The sequence below is a fragment of the Morus notabilis genome, unplaced genomic scaffold, assembly GCF_000414095.1.
Source record: "Morus notabilis unplaced genomic scaffold, ASM41409v2 Scaffold948, whole genome shotgun sequence".
Classification (NCBI taxonomy): Eukaryota; Viridiplantae; Streptophyta; class Magnoliopsida; order Rosales; family Moraceae; genus Morus; species Morus notabilis.
In genome coordinates this window covers 499,107-505,028 of record NW_010362042.1, presented here as the reverse complement: position 1 = coordinate 505,028, position 5,922 = coordinate 499,107, and the positions used below count along the sequence as shown (strand labels likewise).

Here is a 5,922-nt window from a genome sequence, read left to right as displayed (position 1 = left end):
TGGGTTGGGGGGGCCTGGCCTAGGAGGGGGGCCTGGGCTGGTGGGGGCCTGGGCTGGGAGGGCCTGGCCTAGGAGGGGGGCCTGGCCTAGGAGGAGGGCCTGGGCTCTACGCTGTGTCAAACTCCAGCAATACATATATGATTAACTTGAAACTTTGAATGCACAAGTCATGAAAAAGATATTGTTGCATGGAGATACACAAAATTATAATATGACTAATTTGAAATCCCACTTTTTTCAGGAGGCGTGTGTTCTCCTCTTGTAAGGCTCTACGCTGCACATTAAGCAAGAAAAAAGAAATCTAGTTAATTCCTTGAAATAATTTATCATCTACTATGGTAAAATACAGTTATTTTATACCACAACTTGAAACAAAAATAACAAGGGCCAAAACATCTTCATTTTGTAGTTCAAGGGCAAAATAAAACTGGTTTAGGGGAAAACATAAAATTTGTCCATTTTCTATTAGGCATGCAAAAGTACTATGGTAATTCACTAATACTCATCTTACCCTTTTTTTCAGGAAATTGATGTGCTCCGAGACGATCCTTCTCTGCCATTGATTATGCATTAGAAAGAAATGATATTATGGTCATCATGTCCTTCATTAGATTTCTGGTTCACTTTAACAAGATTGACTTTCTCCTGAACAAGACCATCTTCACGTGAATCTTCTGCAACAATAAACAGAATTCAATTGGATATTATCTAAGCACTTCAGAAGATTAACAAAAGAGAACATTAGTTTTTAAAAACCAAAAAACCAAAAAACAAAAGAAAAAAAAAACAAAAAGGGAGAGAGCACACAAAAGACAAGAACAAAACAAAACAAGGAACCAGCGACCACTAATCAATCGTCCATTAGCCTCCAAACACTCAATCAACTACAGAAGCATATATGATAAACACATCATTTGTTTCTAATTACCATACCCAGAAATTTGATAAACACTTGTTAATAATAGCAGGAAACACCAAACACTCAATCAACTACAGAAGCATATATGTTCAAACCGAAGGTACCAAACTAGAAAGAGCTACATAAATAATAGAATCAATATTGTTGGAGTATGTTTCCGCTTAAGGTTGAGGTTGATATTAAGATGGCTGCAAGTACAAACAAAAAAAAACAGAACACGTTGGTGAACCTGTACTACTAAAGACTGGAGGTTTTGGAGCAAATAGATTAGAAGTGGTGTTAGAAAATAGACTTGAGGATGATTGAGTAAATGAAGGTGAAGGACCCAAAACACTTGGCTGTGAAGTAGATGAACTAAAAATCCCTGTGGATTGAGCAGTGGGTGTTGATCCACCTGAAATTATGAATCAATGCAAAATTCAGTCAACGTTGTCACTTCTGGTAACAAGAGCAACAAACTTTTAGTATTTGGAAACTTTACCAAAAACATACCTTTATCTCCCAACTGATAGTCCTCCCATCTCAGTTCTTCGTGGCTTTTATCTTTGTAAACAGGCATAGCTGATATTGCCTCTAACTTTCCAGCTACTTTATAACTAACTTCGACATATTGGTGGGGATGGCCGTTAGAGTGAAGCAAAGCATACTTACCAAATTAAACATCATAGCCACGGTGTATATGTACCTGAAAGCACAGCAATTATTTCAACCCACAAACAAACACAGCAAAAGTTGATAATTAAAAATATTTCAAATCCAATATATACTAGCATCCCTTCAAGATTTACAAGCTTAATAATTAAAAACAGAGGAAATGCATCAAAACTTGATCTTCACACGCAAGTATTTCAACCAAATACAAAAATTTACAAGCTCATTTATATCCTTGACTTCACCAACGAATTTCAGAGCATAGCCAAAATCTCTTTCAACTCTTCATAACTTTACGTATTATGAAGAGACTCTAAAATAGAGAACAAAAGAGAAAGGAAACACGATTAATGAGTTATCAATCTTAGGTACATCTTCCCTAGGACTTAGGAGTAATCAATTACTCTTGAAATCAAGCAAACTGAAACAACTAATAAGGTAAATGCTTAAAGAGCACAAGTAATTTAGCACATTGCATCTTATCTGACCATTTGAATATACTAATATAAAACAGAATAAATATAGCATATTGATATATTAAATTATTTTTTTTTACCGTATCCAAAGTAAACTAGCTTGTCAAACTAAAAATGGTACTTTATGCTCAAAGTTTAGGATGACAATATAACAAATTTCATGATACATAATCAAATTTTGAACTACTTTATAACTAATGAGGTGTAGCATTACCTTGAGTCTTGTACTTCTCATACAAGTGTGATAGCTCGGAGTAATTTGAAGTTGTCAAACCACTGACATTCAAAGAGAATTTCTCAGTTAATTCACATAATATCAAACTTTCAAAGATACAGGTTCTAATATCTTGGTATTAATTAAAACGAAACAAAAACTGGTTAAAAGCATAATTAAAAAGTAAAAGAAAAACTCAGTCGTTAAGGAGAAAATACCATCTTGAAGCAACATTTACAATCAAAAGCACCTTTCCCTTGAATTTACTAGAGAATCATCCTTCAGAAACATCTTTACCGTCAATATCCTGCAGAGAAAATCACCACAAAATAAGTCCCATATAACAAGAAATGTTTATTTTTCTCTGATTCAAGTTTCATTTTGATTGAGCAACAAGTCGGTTCTTTGCACCAATCCATACAAAACTAGGTTTCTCAATAAATTAAATTAAACAATAGAGTACAAAGGAATGAGCATTTTCACCAAACAAAGAGACTCTTCTCCGTAGCTGCTCTTGCGTAAATACCCGAAGAACGGGACTGTACGAAAAATTCAGGAAGAACAGATGATTGTAAAGAGAACCCATTATGGAAAAGGGCCGATTTGGAGGATCCAAGTGAGGATTTGGTAAATGGGATCGAGAAAGCCATGGATGGCCACAAAGTAGAATAGATAGGGAAAATACCTGAAACGGAGCTGCGACCTTGCAAGAAATTTGACATCCCGAAGGCCGAATTTGACGAAGGAATGAGAAGAACGCGACTTCCCTAAGGCTGAATCTGAAGGAGAGCTGACAGAGAAGAAAGAAGAAGAAGAAGAAGAAGAAGCAAGGCCACAAGGGTGGGTGACTTTTGAGAGAAAGAGAGGGTCACCGTGAAGAGATGGAGCAGTAGTGGAGAGAATGGAAGGAGCGGCAGTAGAGAGAAGAAACCCTAGTTTCACTTCAGTGTGGAGTGAAAAAATGAAGAAGAAAAGGCAGCGTGGAGGAGTGAAAAATGAGGCCCCGTTCATTTCGCTGATTTAAGTTTAGAATTTGAGTTTTGTTACAGTAAAAAACTCTCATAAACAATCACATCTAACTTTTTTACTATAATAAAAAACTCTCACATAAAATCACATCTTAACTCGAATTAAAAATTTAAATCAGCGAACTAAATGGGCCCTGAAAGAATGACAGTGGAGGAAGCTTTTGTCGTATGGGTATTAGAGTAGCAAAAGCAGTGCAAAAAATAAAGAGGGAAAAAAGAGAGCGGGAATTTGAAAATTTGAGAAAGTAATTTTCAATACTTGTCTAATATAATTCTGAGGTGTATATACATATATATTTAAATATATATAAAACAAATATGTTAAAATGTCATGAAATTTTAATATATATATATATATATATTATAATTATTTTTAAACGCTATTATATACAAGCGTAGTAATGTTTTTTGAAAAATGTTATAACTAACAACTACGAAATGCCTATTGTGGTGTAGTGATACTTGTAGGTGAGTAACAGTCGGAGCCAAAAAATTTGTGCTGGGGATCTCATGGAGCAGACGAGCTGTGAAAGCCTAATGGTGGCTGTTGACAGTGTTTTTCTAACAACTCGTAATTACCTCTCAAAAAACACTCACGGTTCAATCAAAGATAAAAACTGAAAAATAATGTAAAGGAGACAACAATTTTATAGTGGTTCGGCAATAATTCTTTGCCTAATCCACTTGTGCATGCACTAATCTTTCAACCGGTTACAAACTCTCTTTCTTTTGCAATGAAATGGTATCTCCCCCCCTTTCTCGGTTTTCTTAGCTCTATTTATAGGCCTTTACATGTGAATACGTATTCCCCGTTCCCAAGGAAGAAGCCATCTTCTGCCCTCGATCCACGTGAGGGTAGGTGGGTTTTCATGATGACTGCTCCGGGAAACGCGGCTGATCCTTCCTATCTGCCGCTTGATTTCCTGACTCTTGCAGTAGCAATCGGATCAATACTTCTCTCTTCGAGTTGACAAGACCGTGGCTGGATTTGACTGGACTGCTTCTGGTCTGATCTAATTCCTGACTCCTCGACACAAAGGCTTCAAAGGGCTTTTAGTAGACTTCTCAACTTCAATGACGCGAAGGCCTTGAGAAGACCTTAAGCACTTCTCAACTCCAACACCTTGACTCCTCGACGCAGAGGCTTCAAAGGGCTTTTAGCATACTTCTCGACTTCAACAACGCAAAGGCCTTAAGAGGACCTTAAGCACTTCTCGACTCCAAGAGTGCTCCTCAACCTAGAGACGTCTCCCTAACTGTTAGTTCTCGACATCAGGGATTTGTCCTGACTTTTGGAGCTCTCGACGCGTACGAAAAAAGTGGGTGGCTTGAATGGTCGACCATGTTGTAATAATTGCCCCCCAGCTTGGAATATTACGTCGTGATGTTTCAAGCTATGGCAAGTCGAGAAATCATTCATTGGTAAGCTTGGCAATTACTTTTCTCAAACAACACCATCATTATTGCTGGTTTCTCAGGTTGTGGAGCAGTAATGTCGACCATGTTAGCAGGTGGCAGTCGAGAGTTTAATTTTAACTGTTGGATCAAGTTTCATTTCCTCTTTGTTTTCTTGCATTAGCCCCGTAGAGACTACCTTTCTTTTATACTTTTGCGCTAGCTCGTAATGATACCTACATGAGAATGGTTAGAAATAGAAGAATACGAACTAAGAAACTTACCTTTTGTTGTTTGCGTATTGTTCTGAATGCTCGACGCCAACATTTCTTCTCTCATCGACCACCAACATAAAAGTCTCTCACCAGATACACGTAAGCCTCGACCTTCTTGGATTTCCTTCTGCAAGCTGACCTTCCTAGTTTTCCCTTAGTACTCTATACTCTAAGTAGGTCCTCCTATTCACTTTTACAAGCTCTTATCCTCTCCCTCATCCTCGTTGACATAGTTAAGGCCAAGGGTCGGAGCAATGAGATGGACCAAATCGGGACAATCCTTATGGCTGTCCTCGACGCGGAAAAACTCACCTCAAAGACCAACGCAAGGGAGAGGAATAAGGCATTGTGGGAAGTATGAGACCTTCTTGAGGAATTAAAGAAGGTCAAAGCGCAAGTGGAGGCTAACAGAAGTGAAAGAGGCTGAGGTCAAGTATCTGGACGAGGGAAGATTGAAGGGGGTGAGAGAGGCGCTGGAGCTCTAGAACGTCAAACATTAGAGAGTGTCTTGATCTGCCAAATAGTCGAATATTTTTTTTTTCTTTTTAGCCTCTCCTCCTTAGAGGCTCTATTAGCTATGTTTGTTAGCCTTTCGTCCTTAGAGGACTCGGCGTTGTAAGTTCTTTGAACTTATTTTTGCTGTTGAACGTGGTCCGTAGATCCCTTCTTGCCCCCCATGCCAAATTAAAACCTTAGTTTTTAGGCAAACATGTTATGTTTAGGGTCGACCTCTTTGAGGATTTGAAGGATAAACGTAGATGATTAACGCCCAAAAGTGATATTCACAAGCGGTCAATTATAGCACAAAAGGGCGGTCGTATCCACATTGAGATAATAAAATAACAAGAAAGACTAACAGAATAAGAGCGTTAGAGAAAAGTGAATTAAAGAAAAAGAATAGTTTTTGAGATTTTGTTGCAAATAAAATAGAAATGAGAGAATTTGTATGAAGAAAATTCAATAA

The 5,922-nt window shown here is 37.7% G+C and overlaps 1 long non-coding RNA gene across 3 annotated transcripts; it reads right to left on the bottom strand.

The window, feature by feature from the left end:
• Positions 1–41: 41 nt before the first annotated feature.
• Positions 42–3,231, bottom strand: LOC21401165. 3 transcript variants are annotated; one of them, XR_002902453.1, is made up of 8 exons: positions 2,946–3,231; positions 2,744–2,799; positions 2,479–2,567; positions 2,261–2,322; positions 1,412–1,604; positions 1,149–1,313; positions 512–674; positions 42–274 (listed from the first exon to the last, which is right to left on the bottom strand). It is a non-coding gene; the product is annotated as an uncharacterized LOC21401165 (long non-coding RNA). The 3 variants fall into 3 exon arrangements; XR_002902451.1 differs by having other exon boundaries at positions 512–1,313; XR_002902452.1 differs by lacking the exon at positions 2,744–2,799 and having other exon boundaries at positions 512–1,313.
• Positions 3,232–5,922: the final 2,691 nt, after the last annotated feature.